The sequence below is a fragment of the Wyeomyia smithii genome, chromosome 1 (genome assembly GCF_029784165.1).
Source record: "Wyeomyia smithii strain HCP4-BCI-WySm-NY-G18 chromosome 1, ASM2978416v1, whole genome shotgun sequence".
NCBI classification, from domain to species: Eukaryota; Metazoa; Arthropoda; class Insecta; order Diptera; family Culicidae; genus Wyeomyia; species Wyeomyia smithii.
In genome coordinates this window covers 121,796,975-121,817,608 of record NC_073694.1, presented here as the reverse complement: position 1 = coordinate 121,817,608, position 20,634 = coordinate 121,796,975, and the positions used below count along the sequence as shown (strand labels likewise).

General features: G+C 36.4%; 1 long non-coding RNA gene across 1 annotated transcript; it reads left to right on the top strand.

The window, feature by feature from the left end:
• The first annotated feature begins 18,704 nt into the window (after positions 1 to 18,704).
• LOC129718699 (uncharacterized) lies at positions 18,705 to 19,278 on the top strand. Its single transcript, XR_008727012.1, has 3 exons — positions 18,705 to 18,833; positions 18,895 to 19,086; positions 19,142 to 19,278. It is a non-coding gene; the product is annotated as an uncharacterized LOC129718699 (long non-coding RNA).
• Positions 19,279 to 20,634: the final 1,356 nt, after the last annotated feature.

Sequence of the window (20,634 nt, the reverse complement as noted above, 5' to 3'; positions counted from 1 at the left end):
ATGTAATGATTAGGATATGAATAAATATTTTGAAAATTGCACGATGAGAAGTTTCAATATGAAAAATGTTGAGAAATAAAAATAAGCAAAACTTTGTTCAAAATAATCAAAAATTTTGGTTATTATTAACAAAAAAATGTCAATTATAAACAACAAAATTGATTATTTCCAACCAAATTTTGTTTTCTTAAAAAACGCTTCGGTTAAAACTACCATAGTTTTTATTTGTAGTTAACGGTGGTCAAAAATATAAACTTTTTTTGTTTGGATCAACCATGTATTTTGTTGAAACAATCTGCACTTGCTAGTTTATTATAAAACGAATAATTTATTTATTTCAAACAGCCGCTATGGTGATGTTACCCAAAAGTTTGTTTGTCGCTGTTTAAAACTAAGAATCTGTTTGAGTTAACATGAAATTTGGTTGTTTTTACCAATCTTTTTTCTCCGTGCAGGTATTGGCCCTGACACAAGTAAAAGAGATTTTTAAGGCTGTTCGCACCTACGCGAGTTTTCATATGCAATTGTCAATTTATGTGTGAAAACAAAAGCAAAAATATTTCCCTCCTTCACTTTCGCAAATAAAAACCAAACCAATATCAACAGAGTCGTCAGGGCCAATTCGGGTTATTCGCGTTGAAAGAGATTTTGAAGGCTGTTCGCACCTACGTGAACACTCATATGTAATTGTCAAAATGTGCGTGATGACAAAAGCAAAAATATTTCCTTCCTTCTTTTTCGCATGCAAAAACCAAACAAATATCAGCAACACCGTCAACGCGAATTGAAGTATCGGCTGAAGGAGTATCGATCATCGATACTTCGATAGTATCGGTATCAGACTTGCAATTTTTTTTTCAAAAATCATCATTCAGAAAGTATCGATACCGGTACTCATCTCTCGCGGTGAGTATCGATGCCAAAATACTCGATACCGCGACCCCTAGTATCGATACCGCTGGTATTGATGCTAGTATCGCCCATCCCCAATAGTCGGTAAGGTCAGTATGATGCGATTAGGTTTATGTCTACGAGGTTGTAGAACTGTCCGACTTCAACGAACCCACCAACACTTTTTTACGTCGCCTGCGGATTCGCTAATTATTCATTGTTAATCGTCTCTAGTTGTTAAGTTTTATACATTAAGACAAAAATTGATGGAATTTTTAAATAAAACATAACATATTGATTTCCTGTAAGGCAACAAAATAAAAGTGTTAAGTTAGAGAAAACCTTTCAACACCCTTATATTACTGTGGTGATTTTTTTTTTCACATTCCAAACGCGTCCATGCGCTGCAAACTTCGTCGAAAGAATAGGTTTTCTCGACTCCGCTTTCACACGATCATTCCGATTTACACACAAGTCAAACAAATTTCAAGGTGTATATATGTTGCATGAATTTGGCTACACTCTAATTATTTCTTGAGTGATTATAAAATATATATATAAATCGATTTTTCTTTTTGGATGTTCATTACCCTTGTTTGTGTATTTATTTGGTTACCTCGATTCATCTCCCACATTATCCGCCTTGTCCACTGGCAACATAATAATGTGCAGATAAATTGATCATCAGGTTTTATAGATTTTCTTCGTTACTTCAGTGACGCGTATCATCTTTGCAACTACTATCCCGATGAACATTTCATCAGAAAGTAATGGTGTAAGAATAAAATACGGAATACAAACTAGTACAGATATTTCAAATTCGTTATACAGATTATAAACACTTTTAATATGAAAATTTTGTTCATCAATTTGACGTCATTGAATCTTGTTGTTGTTTAATCTGTAGGTCTATATATATTAGGGTGGTGAATCGTTATATGGAAAAAAGAAACTTGATAGCACAAAGCCAGAACAAAGTTTTTTTTTGTTCCATTTGGAGCCCCAAACAATCTTAAATTTATCGGAAGTCGATTGGTTTTGTCTCCGCTTTGTTGTTTCGTTTCGTTTTTTTATAATTTTCAAGTATAAATTGAATCATACTAAATTACATATTAAATTACAAATTTATTGCATTTACATAGTTCATTAATTCGATGAGTTCTGCTAAAGGCTTTTATATACAGTAGTTATTTGCGACAACAGAGTATTTCGAATGCATTTTCGAATGTTTTTCTATTTGAAAATTCACCAAAACTAAACAAAATATTGTAATCCTTTTTTTTTTCTATTTTACTCGGCAATCGTCGCTCTCCCATTGCGTTTCACATTTATTTGCGGGGGATCTGAGAACAAACCCATGCGTAAAAGTCTCTTTAACACCGAACAATCTGATTATCTTCAGTTCGAACTCATGACCTTTGCTTGTCGAAGCGAGCTCTGTAATCTTAAGGCTACGAGCGGTCAACGGAGAAAATGTTCCGGGACCTCCTTGCCCTAGACCAGACATGCACACCACCACTCGAAAGCATAACAGACGGGAAAATCAAGTGAAATCCTTTTGTGTTTGCTCGTTATCTGCCAGCGTATCTTGAAGTTACTTCACAATATCTGCCTGAAATATCAGTCCTTAGACTTCAACACCCAAGTCCGGACCAATCGCTAGTTGCGTAACGCAAATCCGCCCTTTCTTCGGTACTTTTTTTGCGGTAATTTCAGTCTGTTTTTTTTGCTTACCGGCCTTCTTATAGCTTTTTTTGCTAACCGCCCTTCCGTCGTTTTTTTTTGCGTACCGCTCTTCCGTCGTTCTTTTTTTGCCTTCCTGGCCTTCCGTCGGTTTTTTTGCCGTCCTTCCAACGTTTTTTTTTGCTTACCGCTCTCCGTCTTTTTTTTTGCCTACCGCCTTTCCGTCGGTTTTTTTGCTTACCGCCCTTCCATCAACTTTTTTTAGCCGTCATTCCAACAGTTTTTTCTCTGCGCACCGTCCTTCCGTTGTTTTTCTCTCTTGCCTATTGTCCTTCCGTCGTTTTTTTAATGCCTACTGCCCTTCCGTCGCTTTTTTGTTTTGCTTACCGCCCTTCCGACCGGTTTTTTGCCTACCGTCCTTTCATCGGTTTTTTTTTGCTGTCCTTCCAACGTTTCATTTTGCTTACCGCTCTTCCGTCAGTTTTTTTTATGCCTACCGCCCTTTCGCCGTTTTATTTTTGTTAGGACACTTTCGTCAATTTTTTTTGCCATCCTTTAATCAGTTTTCTTTTTTGCTTGCCGCCCTTCCGCAGTTTTTTTGCCTATCGCCCTCTCGTGTTTTTTTTTATCCACCGCCCTTCCGTCGGTTATTTTTCTTGCTTACCGCCCTTCCGTCTTTTTTTATTGCCTACCGCCCTTCCTTCCGTTTTTTATTGCCTACCGCCCTCCGTCGGATTTTTTTGTCGTCCTTCCAACGGTTTTTTTTTTGCTTAACGCCCTTCCGTCAATTTTTTTGCCTACCACCTTTCCGTCGGTTTATTTTTTGCCTACCGTCCTTTCATCGTTTTTTTTTGCTTACCACCCTTTCGTCAATTTTTTTAGCCGTCGTTCCAACAGTTTTTTTTTCTGCGCATCGCCCTTCCGTTGTTTTTCTCTTTTGCCTAGCCTATCGCCCTTCCGTCGGTTTTATTTTATTGCCTACTGCCCTTCCATCGCTTTTTTTGCTTACCGCCCTTCCGTCGGTTTTTTTGTATTGCCCTTTCGTCGGTTTTTTTGCCTACCGCCCTTTCGTCGTTTTTTTGCCGTCCTTCCAACGATTTTTTTTTGCTAACCGCTCTTACGTTTTTTTTTGTGTTTGCCTACCACTCTTTCGTCGTTTTATTTTTTGCTAGGGCACTTTCGTCAATTTTTTTGCCATCCTTCCAATAGTTTTTTTTTGCTTACCGCCCTTCCGTATTTTTTTTTATTAGCCTATCGCCCTCTCGTATTTTTTTACCTACCGCCCTTCCGTCGTTTTTTTATTGCCTATCGCCCTTCCTCCGTTTTTTTTTTGCTTACCGCCCTTTTGTCGGTTTTTTTTATTGCCTACCGCCCTTCCGTCGGTTTTTTTCTACCGCCTTTCGTCGGTATGTTTTTTTGCCGTCCTTCCAACTGTTTTTTTTGCTTACCGCCCTTCCGTCGGTTTTTTTTGCGTACCGCCCTTCCGTCGGTTTTTTTTTGCTTACCGCCCTTCCCTCGGTTTTTTTTTGCTTACCGCCCTTCCGTCGTTTTTTTTTTGCTTACCGCCCTTCCGTCGGTTTTTCTTATTGCCTACCGCCCTTCCGTCGGTTTTTTTTTTGCTTACCGCCCTTCCGTCGGTTTTTTTTTGCTTGCCTCCCTTCCGTCGCTTTTTTTTATTTGCTTACCGCCATTTCGAGGGTTTATTATTGCTTACCAACCTTTCATTTAGCAACTTTCGTAAAAAAAAATGGTTCGCCTAAATCGATTATTCAAAATTTGAAAGATCGATTCTAGAAATAGAATTGACCTAAAAATATCGATACCGCTGAAAATCGGATCGACCTCGTTTATTGTCAAATTTGTTTGTAAAGAATCGATTCAGCAAGAGATCGTACAAAGACATTGATTTTAACCATCGATTAATCGACCTGCGAGAATTGATTCTGCAAAAAAACGGATTGATCTCGCCCATTGCTACGTCGGAGTCAGAAGTGTGCCAATCCGCTCTTCCGTGGGAATTTGAAATCAGAAAATAGCTGAACATTGCCTCCATTAAACTCAAAATAGTTACAATCACTTCCCTCCCCGCACAATCGAAATGGCGACCACTCTTTTCGGAAATTCAATCACGAATTTTGTGTCTACAGGAACCACCAAGGATCTTCGAATCATTCAATCACTTTCTTTCACTATTCACCGAATTTCAAAGTTTGAGTGTTTTTCTTACCTTCTGGGAGCAACTGCGCCATTGTGGTGATTTTTTTTTCACATTCCAAACGCGTCCATGCGCTGCAAACTTCGTCGAAAGACTAGGTTTTCTCGACTCCGCTTTCACACGATCATTCCGATTTACACACAAGTCAAACAAATTTCAAGGTGTATATATGTTGCATGAATTTGGCTACACTCTAATTATTTCTTGAGTGATTATAAAATATATATAAATCGATTTTTCTTTTTGGATGTTCATTACCCTTGTTTGTGTATTTATTTGGTTATCTCGATTCATCTCCCACAATTACCTATTGGAATTATAGCTTTGTTTTCCTTTTGCCATTTATTTAGATAAAAAAAATGCCGATGATAATAAAATAAACCACTTTTCTTTATAGTTTTTAAAGAACTCATTTTTTATCACATCAGTCAGACCTTAACATGAACTTCAAAGTGGAAATGAAGTACAGTGCCTCCACAATTATGGGTCAGCTACAATTGGTCACTTTTACGCAAATACGTCTATTCTCACGGAACTGAACAATTTTCATTGGAAGTGATATTTTTCATAGCTCAATTGTAACCCTATTCATACGATTGAAATGATTTAATGTTGAAAATGTTACTAACAACAATAATTCTACTCGGTACAATAAGTGAAGTAAACCATAATTGCAGTAATGTCACGTTTTGCGGTCCACAATTGTGGGTCAGTCCATATTTTGGCTATTTTTATTGCTTTTGCATGAAAATACATCACGACCTAATAAAATAACTTATTATCAAGCTTTTACAACAATGAAATAACTTTTGTGATGGATTTTGATGGCTTAAAAACTAAATGATCTTGAAGGCTAAAAGTGACCCATAATTGTGTATTTTGCTATTCAAGTACTATTTTTCTTCTTAACCGATTTACAGACATCAGCTGCAGTGGAACTAATTGTCGATCGAAAGTATACATCAGAACACAGAAATAGATAGTAAAACATTCGTAGTTGATAACTTTTTCGATTTTATATTCGTTTTTCAACATTTAGGCAACACGTTGACTGACCCATAATTGTAGAGGGCTGTACGACATAGACTTCAAAAACTTCAAGGTTCCAATGAAGAGCAGCTTCTCCTGAACTTTCATGCTGATAAGAAGTACGGATAAAATGCTAACCGAACTTTAATTTCCGGGGGTTTTGAAGTTCACGTGTGAACTTTATGTGAACTTCAAGGTTTCAATAAAAGGGAACAAGCAGCTTCTCACGAACTTTCAAGTTGCTTACAGGTATTGACGATACTTTATTTGGAATGAAGTTCGGTTTTGTGAGATCCACCATAGGAAAACAAGTGAACACAAATTATCATTATTCAGTCATTTGACTTCCGAACACTTCCCAACATTTGGCGACGAGGATAAATAGAATGTAAGTACAATCGTTCGTGACATGAGTTTTCAGAGAAATAGAAGATAGTCAAACAAATTCTACTGCAATGGATTGCATCATTTTATCACGCTCACGGGGCGGGGCTCACGCTATGCCCCACGAAGGGAAGTGAGGTTATAGTGTATTGCCATTATTTTTTGCACATTCTTTTTTCGCTTATGGTTTACGGCTAGCAATGAAAACAGTGTATGCAGTTGATATTGTTCACACTTGTTTGGTATGTTATTTTTTTTTTTATAAGGGGGGATTTGTTAGTAGCTTAAGTATTTATGATAAATATTAGTAAATAATGAGTATGTGTGTCCAATCACAAATGGTGACTTCTCAGCACTGTTAGAAATTTGTAATTTTAATTGTTAGGATTTGTTTGCTTTCGCAATTAGGACTTATCATTCGTAGGGATTTAAACCTACTTGTCAGAAAAGGGGAAGTAAACTTACAACTAACTTAATTGCTAACTTATTGGCTATAAAGAGAGCTTATCGTAGCAATTGAGGATTGCAACGATTTTTGTCGAAAATTGTTAATAATTTTATTTGACATAGCTTCTAATGGTTCAACACCAGTAAGTCTATGTAATTCGAGTGTACCAAACCAAGGAGGACGCTTCAAAATCATTTTCAGAATTTTATTCTGAATCCTTTGGAGCGTTTTCTTCCTTGTTGAACAGCAACTTGACCAGATCGGTACAGCATAAAGCATTGCTGGTCTAAAAATTTGTTTGTAAATCAAAAGTTTGTTCTTTAAACAAAGTTTAGAATTCCTGTTAATAAGAGGATATAAACATCTCGTATATTTGATGCACTTGGCTTGTATACTCTCAATGTGCTCTTTGAAAATAAGTTTTTCATCATAAATTAGTCCCAAGTACTTAACCTTGTCGGACCAACTTAAAATAACCCCATTCATCTTGACAACGTGATTATTGTTTGGCTTGAGGAAAGAAGCCCTAGGCTTATGAGGAAAAATTATCATTTGAGTTTTAGAAGCATTGGGAGAGATTTTCCACTTTTGCAAGTAGGAAGAAAAAATATCTAAACTTTTCTGCAATCGACTGCATATGACACGAAGGCTTTTTCCTTTTACGGAAATGCTTGTGTCATCGCAGAACAATGACTTTGTGCATCCTGGAGGCAAATCAGGAAGATCTGAAGTGAATATGTTGTACAGGACTGGACCCAACACTGAACCTTGAGGTACACCTGCTCTGACAGGAAATCTATCAGATTTTGAATTCTGATAGACAACCTGCAGAGTTCGATCAGTAAGATAATTTTTTAAAATTTTGATTAGGAAAATTGGAAAATTAAAAGTTTGCAATTTCGCAATCAAACCTTTATGCCAAACACTGTCGAATGCTTTTTCTATGTCTAAAAGAGCAGCTCCAGTGGAATAACCTTCAGATTTGTTAGCTCGTATCATATTAGTAACTCTGAGCAATTGATGAGTTGTGGAATGCCCATGGCGAAATCCAAACTGTTCATTTGCAAAAATTGAATTTTCGTTGATGTGTGACATCATTCTGTTAAGAATAATTCTCTCAAACAGTTTACTTATTGAAGAAAGCAAACTGATTGGTCGATAACTTGAAACTTCAGCTGGGTTCTTATCCGGTTTTAAAATGGGAGTAATTTTTGCATTTTTCCATAATTTGGGAAAATATGCAATTTTGAAGCAGCAATTGAAAATTTTCACTAAAAAGTCCATTGTGCTCTCAGGGAGATGTTTGATTAGTATATTAAAGATTCCATCGTCACCAGGTGCTTTCATATTTTTGAAATTTTTAATAATTGATTTAATCTCATTCAAGTTAGTTTCAATTATTTCTGCAGGTAAAAAATTCTGGGAAGAAATTGAATCAAATTGACGTGTGACTTCATTTTCAATTGGACTCACAAAATTCAAATTTGAGTTATGAACACTCTCAAACTGCTGAGCAAGTCTTTGAGCCTTTTGTTCATTGGATACAAGAAAACGTTCACCATCTTTTAAAACTGGAATAGGCTTTGAAGGTTTCTTAAGAATCTTCGACAGCTTCCAAAATGGTTTTGAATATGGTTTCAATTTTTCAACTTTAGTCTCAAAATTTTGATTTCTCAGAAGAGTAAACCTATGTTTAATCTCTTTCTGTAAATCTTTATAAATAGTTTTAAAAACAGGGTCACGAGAACGTTGATATTGACGTCTGCGGACATTTTTCAAACGAATTAGAAGTTGAAGATTTTCGTCAATTATTGATGAATCAAATTTCACTTGAGCCTTTGGAACAGAATAATTCCTGGCATCAACAATTGCACATTTTAATGTTTCCAAAGCGGAATCAATATTCACTTCGTTTTGCAAATCAAGCTCATTATTGAAATTTCTCTCCATATGAGTTTTGTATCTTTCCCAATTAGCCTTGTTATAATTAAAACAGAGCTCATAGGGTTTAAAACTGATTCATGTGATAAAGAAAAAGTTATTGGAAGATGGTCAGAATCGAAGTCAGCGTGTGTGATCAAATCACTACATACATGACTTTGGTCTGTTAGCACCAAATCAATTGTTGAAGGGTTTCTTACAGAAGAAAAGCATGTAGGACTATTCGGAGACAAAATAGAATAGTATCCTGAAGAACAATCATTGAATAAAATTTTGCCATTGGAATTACTTTGAGAATTATTCCATGAACGATGTTTAGCGTTAAAATCACCGATTATGAAAAATTTCGAACGATTTCTGGTGAGTTTTTGTAAATCACCTTTAAAATAATTTTTGTGCTCGCGTGTGCATTGAAATGGTAAATATGCTGCGGCAATAAATAAAATCCCAAGTTCAGTTTGAACTTCAATTCCCAAAGTTTCAATAACTTTCGTCTCAAGATGGGGAAGAGCACGATGTTTGATTCGGCGATGAATAACAATTGCAACTCCACCGCCGGAACCCTGAATCCTATCATATCTATGAACCACGTAATTGGGATCATATTTCAATTTAATGTTAGGTTTCAAAAATGTTTCAGTAATAATTGCAATATGCACATTATTTACTGTTAAAAAATTAAAAAGCTCATTCTCATTGGCCTTCAATGAGCGAGCATTCCAATTTAATATTTTAATTGTTTTATTTAAAATCATTGCTAAATTTTAAATTAGAAACAATTTTAATAGTAAAATTTGTGCCTATTTGAATGGCTTCAAACATTGATTTTGCCTGCAACATGGCGTTCATAAGATCGAACATTGCCTGTTGCAAAAAAGAAAGTTTACCTGCCGTAATAGGCCACAGGCAGTTGACATTAGAAAAAATATTTTCGGCAGCAATATTAGCTGGAGTAATAGGTGTACAATTATTTTCTAGCGTGTTTTGCTTACCCATATTAACGGTCATTTTCGAACTAACAACACTAGGCGGTATAATGTTCGAACTACCTGTAACCTGTGCATAAGTTAAACGGGTATGCAAAGGAGTAGGTAAACTATGCGTCACTGGTACGCTTGGAGAACTTTGTTTTGGAATTGGTTTTAATTGAGAAATTGAATTTTGTTTACCTTGCCTTGCCTTAACAATTGCTAAACGGACTGGGCATTGATAAAAATTTGACATATGGTTGCCGTTACAATTCGCACAGCGAAAATTTTTACTCTCTTTCACAGGACATGTGTCCTTTTTGTGAGAAGAGTCTCCACAATTAAGACATTTTTGGTCCATGTTACAGAATTTGGAACCATGGCCATAACGTTGGCAAGTACGGCATTGGGTGATATGCTTTTCACCTCCGCCATACTTCCTATAAATTTCCCACTTTACACGCACATTATACAATGCATGTGCTTTTTCAAAAAATTTTAAGTTGTTAACCTCATTGCGGTTAAAATGAATTAAATAATTAACAAGGGAAATTCCAGTTCTGTGACTGTTTTCGCCTCGTGATTTTTGTTTCATTAGAATTACTTGGGTAGGGGCTATGCCAAGTAATTCTGTTAAAGTAAGTTTGATCTCATCAACGGTTTGATCGTTGGTGAGACCTTTCAAGACAACCTTGAACGGCTTGGCGTTCTTGGTGTCATATGTAAAAAATTTGTACATCTTGTCAGTTAAATACTGAACAAGACGATCACGACCCTTTACTGAGTCGGCTAATAAGCGGCATTCACCTCTACGGCCAATTTGATAGGTAACTTTAACGTCAGAAACAAACGTTGAAAGTTCCTTTTTGAATATATTAAATTCAGAAGAAATAGTTACCACAATAGGTGGAACTTTCTCCTTTTTTAAAGATTTTATATTTTGTATAGTTTCATTATTGGTAACTTCCATTTCACCAGCTTCTTGCTCAGGCAAAATATCAAAAGGATTGTCACTACAGACACTCGATGTGTCAGAAAGAGATGCCTCTCTTTTCCTCCCCGCAGCGATGCGAGGCTTCTTTTTCCGTCCAGCCATTTCAGGTGATACGAAAAAAGTTAAAACAAATGTTAAATTTAAAAGTAGGTAGTCCTGAGAAAGACTGATGGGAAATAACTTTCAGGTAGTCTTTAAAAGACACACTGACAAAACACAAACTTTGAAGCTATAGGCAGTCAAAGACCAGTCCACAAGCAACCGAAAAAACGTCTGATCTGTAGGACAGTTCAAGACGCACTGAGTTTGGTATGTTACTGTTTCGCTTCGATGCGGCGACGTCTTGTGTTATGATAGCTACGAAGGCAAAAAGGAGGTAATCTGAGAAAAATATTTGATCAGCTGTTCACAGGTGTTTATCTTAAGGATATTTATGCTAGAAAATAATAGTGTTTATTCAAGCAAGCTGAGTCAAAACAAAACTCGACTTTTTGTTTAATATTTCCTGTTTATTTTTTTTTATGTTTTGCATTAAATTTGGAAGTTGTTCGTTATATGATTTACTTGAAGATATCAAAAATATCAGGAATAGACGGATCTACTATGAGCTGAATAGCAAACAAAATGACACCTGTATCGGCAGGTTTGCCATGAGTAAGCGGGTTCGCTATTTGTGAGCGGGTTCGCTATGAGTGAGCGGGTTCGCTATGAGTGAGCGGATTCGCTATGAGTGAGCGGGTTCGCTATTTGTGAGCGGGTTCGCCAGATGTCGGCGGTTTCGCCATGAGTAGGCGGGTTTGCCATATAAGGGAGATTTCCCTGATTCAAAGCGGGTTCGCTATAAATGAAAGTATATAAAACTTGTTATCAACCAGCAGTTTTGCTTTAGAAACAAAAGTTCACAACAAAATAACAAAATACTATCTGAAAATGGATAATGCAGCCATTCATGTTTGATTTTAATTTTTAATGGACTTGGTCTTAATATAATTTAGTTTTGTTTACATTTGAAATAGGGCTGGCAGTGAGAGCCGAATTAAACCTTTCCTGTCATCGGAGGAATCTACACAGCTGCCGCTGGCCTGGTCGAAATGGAAAAGAGATTTGGAAACGTACTTCGAATCAGAAAAAATTGTTCCACAGTATGACAAACGGTCTAAATTATTATACTTGGGTGGCTCGGATTTGCGGGATATTTACGACAACCTGCCTGATGTTGATCGCGTATCTCATGTGTTGATAGATCCGCCGTATTATGATGTAGCTATTTCCAAACTCGATACTCATTTTGAGCCATTTCGCCGACGAACGTACGAACGTCATCTTTTCAGACAAATTGCTCAAAATACGTCAGAGCGTTTTTCGGATTTTGTACTCAGACTACGAGCACAAGTCAAGCGTTGTGAATACGACAACCCGGGTGAAATGATTGTTGATCAGATTGTTGAGAAATGTTTATCGACTAAATTGAAACAGAAAATGCTTAAACGGGATATGACTTTGGAAGAAGTGGAGGCTCTGGGTACAAGCTTGGAGGAAAGCGAAAAGAAGGTCATAGAATTTAATGGTACGACGAATAAAACCGAAGTTCAGAAAATTAACAAATGGGAACCGTCTGGATCAGGACCAGCGTTGCCAGGTATCCAGATTTAGCTGGATTATCCAGATTTCTGGACATGTATCCAGGTAAACAGCTTTGATGTCAAATTATCCAGATTTCTCATGGATGATCCAGATTTTATCCAGATTTTATTTTCTCTGTTCCGCAAAAAGGTCATCACTTCAATTTTGGCGCGAAATTTTGCAATTTTGTCACCTCAAATTTTGCGTACACCAAGACTTTTATCCGAACAATTAACCTTTCACCCCACGAAATGACTGCCAGATTTTTTCCAGATTTTTATTTTGCCTTTTCCAGATTTTTTAAAAAATGACCTGGCAACGCTGATCAGGACAGCTCGGAAGAAATCAGCTATGGTTGAATAGATGGGACCGAGCAGGACCCTCGAGGGAAGCTAACAAATCATATTTTGAACTAAGATCTCGTTCTGCTAATGATTCTCAGAGAATTAGAAGCTCGGAACCGGTTTGCTTTGCCTGTGGTAGAAGAGGGCATGTTATAGGCGCAGATATGTGTCCGGCAATGAACGAGACTTGCCTGAGATGTAGAAAGACAGGACATTTCGCAAGACAGTGCCTCAAACGACCAAACAGAGACCAACAACCAGCAATTCCAGCCAAGCGAGTGAGAACGGTTATGGAACAGAATGAAAACGACAGAGCAGATGGATTTATTTTTTACGCTATGGGAACCAATACTTTTCGGTTCACAGTAGGCGGCGTTGAAATTCCAATGACAATTGACTCGGGAGCAGCAGCAAACATTATCAGCAAAACGATGTGGGAAGAGATGAAGCTAATGGATGTTCAAGTATGGAACATGACAACACAAGTAGATAAACATTTTACCGGTTAGGAGGTTAGGAGGCCCCTATGGACATTATCGGCAGTTTCATGTCCAGTATCGTGGGTGGGGATCGAGGAACGTCTGCAAAGTTCTATGTTGCTGCAAAAGGACAACAATGCCTGTTGTGAAATTGAAATTCAGCAATAATTTTAAATAATGCTGTAAATTTTCCAAATTGGAATGCTCGCTCTTTAAAAGCGAAAGAGGATGAATTTTTCAATTTTTTTACAGTCCACGATGTGCATATTGCAGTTGTGACTGAAACGCTTTTAAAGCCAAATATCAAACTAAAAAAGAACCCAAATTATATAGTTCATAGGTTTGATAGAATTGATGTTGCCGGCAAAGATGGTTAAAATCGTATCAGAGAATTATCATGAGAGAATCCTATTGGATTCTGATCACGCATAATACGCGATGTTTTGTTTCGTCTCTCGAGAAAAGAACTTGTGTGACAAATAAACTGCCGAAAGAATACTTCGTGAACTTTATAGCCTGTTAACTGCCCAGTAAGAATTGTCGGGCCGATGTCGGACCAATTCGCGTCCGATTCTCCGATAGATCGGTCCAACAACGGGTCGACATTTCGCTCAACATCGGTCCGATGTCGTGCTCAAATGCAACAAAAATGTCGGACCAGGGTTCATTCGCTCCTAGGGGTTCATTCGTCTTCGTGCGTCGCGGGCGAGAGGGAAGTTTAGTTGTGTTTGTTTTGAAGCAAGTCCGGTGCGGCTGGCATGCGGACTTGGTCAAAACAAACACAACCAAACTTCTCCTGCCGCAAAGAGATCACGATGGCGGGGTGTGCGATTCAATCTTCATTGTATGCGACGCAGCAACGGCGGTGTGCAGGTTGCTTTGTTTTGATTATTTTGATAGCGCGGTTTTGGATTAGAGCGCTTCATTTATTTTAGGATGGTGCATGATTAATTATTTTTATCCACTATATAAAAATGGATTTACGTAACGCAGATTTTATTGATATTATTCCCGCCGTTACTGAGGTGCACAATAAGCACCATCATTTTAAATCAAGAAAGTAAGCGGTGACATGTGCGTTTTATTGCAATAAAATATTTGTAGAGTTCGGAACAATATATTTGTGAAACATTTAGGGTTTCTTAATAAAAAAAATTGTGATATCATTCACATAACGTAAAACGTGGTGGCGGGGCTGTGCGATTCAAACCTCATTGTGTGCGATGCAACAACGGCGATGTGCAGGTTGCTCTATTTTGATTATTTTGATAGCGCAGTGTTGGATTAGAGCGCTTCATTTATAGGATGGTGCATGATTAATTATTTTAATCCACTATATAAAAATGGATTTACGTAACGCAGATTTTATTGATGTTATTTCCGCCGTTACCGAGGTGCACAATAAGCACCATCATTTTAAATTTTGAATCATTTTGAAGGCTAAAAGTGACCCATAATTGTGTATTTTGCTATTCAAGTACTATTTTTCTTCTTAACCGATTTACAGACATCAGCTGCAGTGGAACTAATTGTCGATCGAAAGTATACATCAGAACACAGAAATAGATAGTAAAACATTCGTAGTTGATAACTTTTTCGATTTTATATTCGTTTTTCAACATTTAGGCAACACGTTGACTGACCCATAATTGTAGAGGGCTGTACGACATAGACTTCAAAAACTTCAAGGTTCCAATGAAGAGCAGCTTCTCCTGAACTTTCATGCTGATAAGAAGTACGGATAAAATGCTAACCGAACTTTAATTTCCGGGGGTTTTGAAGTTCACGTGTGAACTTTATGTGAACTTCAAGGTTTCAATAAAAGGGAACAAGCAGCTTCTCACGAACTTTCAAGTTGCTTACAGGTATTGACGATACTTTATTTGGAATGAAGTTCGGTTTTGTGAGATCCACCATAGGAAAACAAGTGAACACAAATTATCATTATTCAGTCATTTGACTTCCGAACACTTCCCAACATTTGGCGACGAGGATAAATAGAATGTAAGTACAATCGTTCGTGACATGAGTTTTCAGAGAAATAGAAGATAGTCAAACAAATTCTACTGCAATGGATTGCATCATTTTATCACGCTCACGGGGCGGGGCTCACGCTATGCCCCACGAAGGGAAGTGAGGTTATAGTGTATTGCCATTATTTTTTGCACATTCTTTTTTCGCTTATGGTTTACGGCTAGCAATGAAAACAGTGTATGCAGTTGATATTGTTCACACTTGTTTGGTATGTTATTTTTTTTTTTTATAAGGGGGGATTTGTTAGTAGCTTAAGTATTTATGATAAATATTAGTAAATAATGAGTATGTGTGTCCAATCACAAATGGTGACTTCTCAGCACTGTTAGAAATTTGTAATTTTAATTGTTAGGATTTGTTTGCTTTCGCAATTAGGACTTATCATTCGTAGGGATTTAAACCTACTTGTCAGAAAAGGGGAAGTAAACTTACAACTAACTTAATTGCTAACTTATTGGCTATAAAGAGAGCTTATCGTAGCAATTGAGGATTGCAACGATTTTTGTCGAAAATTGTTAATAATTTTATTTGACATAGCTTCTAATGGTTCAACACCAGTAAGTCTATGTAATTCGAGTGTACCAAACCAAGGAGGACGCTTCAAAATCATTTTCAGAATTTTATTCTGAATCCTTTGGAGCGTTTTCTTCCTTGTTGAACAGCAACTTGACCAGATCGGTACAGCATAAAGCATTGCTGGTCTAAAAATTTGTTTGTAAATCAAAAGTTTGTTCTTTAAACAAAGTTTAGAATTCCTGTTAATAAGAGGATATAAACATCTCGTATATTTGATGCACTTGGCTTGTATACTCTCAATGTGCTCTTTGAAAATAAGTTTTTTATCATAAATTAGTCCCAAGTACTTAACCTTGTCGGACCAACTTAAAATAACCCCATTCATCTTGACAACGTGATTATTGTTTGGCTTGAGGAAAGAAGCCCTAGGCTTATGAGGAAAAATTATCATTTGAGTTTTAGAAGCATTGGGAGAGATTTTCCACTTTTGCAAGTAGGAAGAAAAAATATCTAAACTTTTCTGCAATCGACTGCATATGACACGAAGGCTTTTTCCTTTTACGGAAATGCTTGTGTCATCGCAGAACAATGACTTTGTGCATCCTGGAGGCAAATCAGGAAGATCTGAAGTGAATATGTTGTACAGGACTGGACCCAACACTGAACCTTGAGGTACACCTGCTCTGACAGGAAATCTATCAGATTTTGAATTCTGATAGACAACCTGCAGAGTTCGATCAGTAAGATAATTTTTTAAAATTTTGATTAGGAAAATTGGAAAATTAAAAGTTTGCAATTTCGCAATCAAACCTTTATGCCAAACACTGTCGAATGCTTTTTCTATGTCTAAAAGAGCAGCTCCAGTGGAATAACCTTCAGATTTGTTAGCTCGTATCATATTAGTAACTCTGAGCAATTGATGAGTTGTGGAATGCCCATGGCGAAATCCAAACTGTTCATTTGCAAAAATTGAATTTTCGTTGATGTGTGACATCATTCTGTTAAGAATAATTCTCTCAAACAGTTTACTTATTGAAGAAAGCAAACTGATTGGTCGATAACTTGAAACTTCAGCTGGGTTCTTATCCGGTTTTAAAATGGGAGTAATTTTTGCATTTTTCCATAATTTGGGAAAATATGCAATTTTGAAGCAGCAATTGAAAATTTTCACTAAAAAGTCCATTGTGGATTGGATTTTGAAATTGGGCTGTAGTTGAATTGGTTTGAGGTTTGAGGGAAGTTCAGATCCATAAACTTATCAGCTAGTTGTTTATTGTTAAGGAAAGTTAGGTTATTCTTTTTAGGAAAACTACCGCTTACCATTTTAATTGTTGTCCATTTTTGTTTTATGTTCATGTCTGGTGTGAGAAGATCTGTGAGTTCATTGTATTTTTTTCTTTTTTCTCGTCTATTTCTGCTTTCAAAATAGTTCTAGTTCTCTTGAATTTCAAATAGTTTTCCATCGTTAGGTTCGTAGTATTATTTTTCAAGTGATTATTTTTCTCTTTTAACAGCGATGCTATTTTGGCCGTCCACCATGTTTTGGGGCGGTGTTTGAGATTTGTTTTGTATTTTGTTTCATTGATTTTATTACAAAAAATTTCTGATAGTTTTTCGGGTGAATGTATTTCTGTTGGGGCAATTTGGTTTAGATTTTCTATTGCTTTTATCTTGTCTATTTGGTATATGTCATAGTGATATAGAGTGGCTTCGTTTTGTATATTGAAGATTATTATTTTGTGATCCCCACTAATTTAGTTGTTCAGAACTGACCATTCGGTTTTATATGCTAAAGTAGAAGAGACGATTGTTAGGTCTATAGCAGATGGTGTTGTGTCAGGTGGTCTGATCATCGTGGGGTTTCCGCCATTCATTATAATTAAATCTCTGTCTTCTAGCAATTCCATCAATAAGTCCCCTCGAGGGCAGTACTTGTTTGTGTTATTCCACACTGGGTGGTGTGCATTAAAGTCACCTGCAATAATAGTTTTAGTTCCTGTTTTTTCTATAAAGCCGAGAAGTTTGATTAACATTGAACACACGGCAGACAGAAACAACCCGAACAGAGCAACAGATAACGACCTACTACTCATAAATATAGGGGAAGAATTAACACACCTAATGAGCCCAAATACAGAACAAATCCCTGATCCTATAAATAATAATGGCTAACACACGGAACTTGAACACACTTCAAAATAACATTAATAGCATAAGACCCCCAGCAAATCGTTCACTACTCATGAATCTACTTCATAAACACGACATAGATATAGCCACGTTATCAGAAATCTGGATAAAACCAGATGAAACATTCAATTTCCCTGGATATAAATTCATTAAAAGAAGCAGAGACCAAGGATATGGTGGTGTAGCAATCTTAGTCAAACACGAAATAATGTCCAAAGAAATTAAACTCTCAGACATCCAACCGATAGAAGCAATAGCCCTACAAATCATAAACACCACTGACAGTCCACTCAACATCATATCGATTTATATCCCACCATCCCCAATCAATAACAACCAAATCAAGAAATTATCTTTGTTGCGAAGGTTCTGAAAAATGAAATTGATTCACCCGCTATTCTCGCGGAATTCAATCTCTACGCTCCAGAAAGGAATCTGCGGAGACGTCAGCGTTTGAACTTTGAGGCAAGGTATAGTCGGTAGGGATGGGCGATACTGACGAAAGGATCGATACTTTGGTATCGCGATACTTCAATGAACTTCGATACCACACGGAGGAAAAACTAACTGGTTTGTTTTCAACATATTTTTGGTTGATGTATGAACGAAAAAATATTGTTGCTTCAAATTAGGATTGTATGATTACAAATTATTATTCTAGTTTGAAACTAATCTAATCAGCCGTTTCAAATTAAGTGCACAGTTTTTGTTGAATCGATATAGAATGTTTATTGTTATTACCTAAGAATTTGTTTATTTTGAATTGAAATTAATTTTAATACAACAATTAATTTTAATACAATCTGTTGTAAATAATATCTTTTTTCAGAATAAAACAAACCGTCATTGTTGTTTGTTTTCATTTGGCTTTGTAAGTTACCGATACTAAAAAACTCGATATCTTGAAAAAAAAATCGATTCCAAAATTTACGATCTTAATATCGTCCATCTCTATCTGTCATAACTCAACGTGTTTTTCGGTTTTTCCTGTCTTTTCACAGCGACTTGTGGTGAGTGTAAAAAAATCCTGCCCGGGCTCAATACTACTACATTTAACTACACGGATAAAACCAGATATCGACATCATCAGTGGGGTAAGTTTTTTTTTTCTCTGCGAGCTTGTTTCTTTTTCTCAAATCATCTACTGTTCTGCAGTTACGCAGTCTTGCACAATGTCAGAATCGTTTCCATCGGATGTTCCAAAACATGATGATATCAGTAACAATCAGAATCTTGACATAGAATATTTGGATGCCTATTTGCGATTCATTCACTGGGCTGACAATGAAATTATACAATTGCTACAGTCGATCAAAGTATCAACGGAAGTTGTTCAGAAGTTCGTGGGTAAGAGTTTGTAAAAGCATTGTTCCTACAAAAACTTACTAAAATTGTATTACAGTCAACGAATACAGTATTATGTAATATAGAGAAGCATAAATCTAATGTAGCAAACATAAACGTTTTGCACAACAGATCAAACATTGCGGAATATTCACGTATGTGCAATTATTACAATGTCAATATAGATATGGAAGATGTAATGATTAGGATATGAATAAATATTTTGAAAATTGCACGATGAGAATTTTCAATATGAAAAATGTTGAGAAATAAAAATAAGCAAAACTTTGTTCAAAATAATCAAAAATTTTGGTTATTATTAACAAAAAAATGTCAATTATAAACAACAAAATTGATTATTTCCAACCAAATTTTGTTTTCTTAAAAAACGCTTCGGTTAAAACTACCATAGTTTTTATTTGTAGTTAACGGTGGTCAAAAATATAAACTTTTTTTGTTTGGATCAACCATGTATTTTGTTGAAACAATCTGCACTTGCTAGTTTATTATAAAACGAATAATTTATTTATTTCAAACAGCCGCTATGGTGATGTTACCCAAAAGTTTGTTTGTCGCTGTTTAAAACTAAGAATCTGTTTGAGTTAACATGAAATTTGGTTGTTTTTACCAATCTTTTTTCTCCGTGCAGGTATTGGCCCTGACACAAGTAAAAGAGATTTTTAAGGCTGTTCGCACCTACGCGAGTTTTCATATGCAATTGTCAATTTATGTGTGAAAACAAAAGCAAAAATATTTCCCTCCTTCACTTTCGCAAATAAAAACCAAACCAATATCAACAGAGTCGTCAGGGCCAATTCGGGTTATTCGCGTTGAAAGAGATTTTGAAGGCTGTTCGCACCTACGTGAACACTCATATGTAATTGTCAAAATGTGCGTGATGACAAAAGCAAAAATATTTCCTTCCTTCTTTTTCGCATGCAAAAACCAAACAAATATCAGCAACACCGTCAACGCGAATTGAAGTATCGGCTGAAGGAGTATCGATCATCGATACTTCGATAGTATCGGTATCAGACTTGCAATTTTTTTTTCAAAAATCATCATTCAGAAAGTATCGATACCGGTACTCATCTCTCGCGGTGAGTATCGATGCCAAAATACTCGATACCGCGACCCCTAGTATCGATACCGCTGGTATTGATGCTAGTATCGCCCATCCCCAATAGTCGGTAAGGTCAGTATGATGCGATTAGGTTTATGTCTACGAGGTTGTAGAACTGTCCGACTTCAACGAACCCACCAACACTTTTTTACGTCGCCTGCGGATTCGCTAATTATTCATTGTTAATCGTCTCTAGTTGTTAAGTTTTATACATTAAGACAAAAATTGATGGAATTTTTAAATAAAACATAACATATTGATTTCCTGTAAGGCAACAAAATAAAAGTGTTAAGTTAGAGAAAACCTTTCAACACCCTTATATTACTGTGGTGATTTTTTTTTTCACATTCCAAACGCGTCCATGCGCTGCAAACTTCGTCGAAAGAATAGGTTTTCTCGACTCCGCTTTCACACGATCATTCCGATTT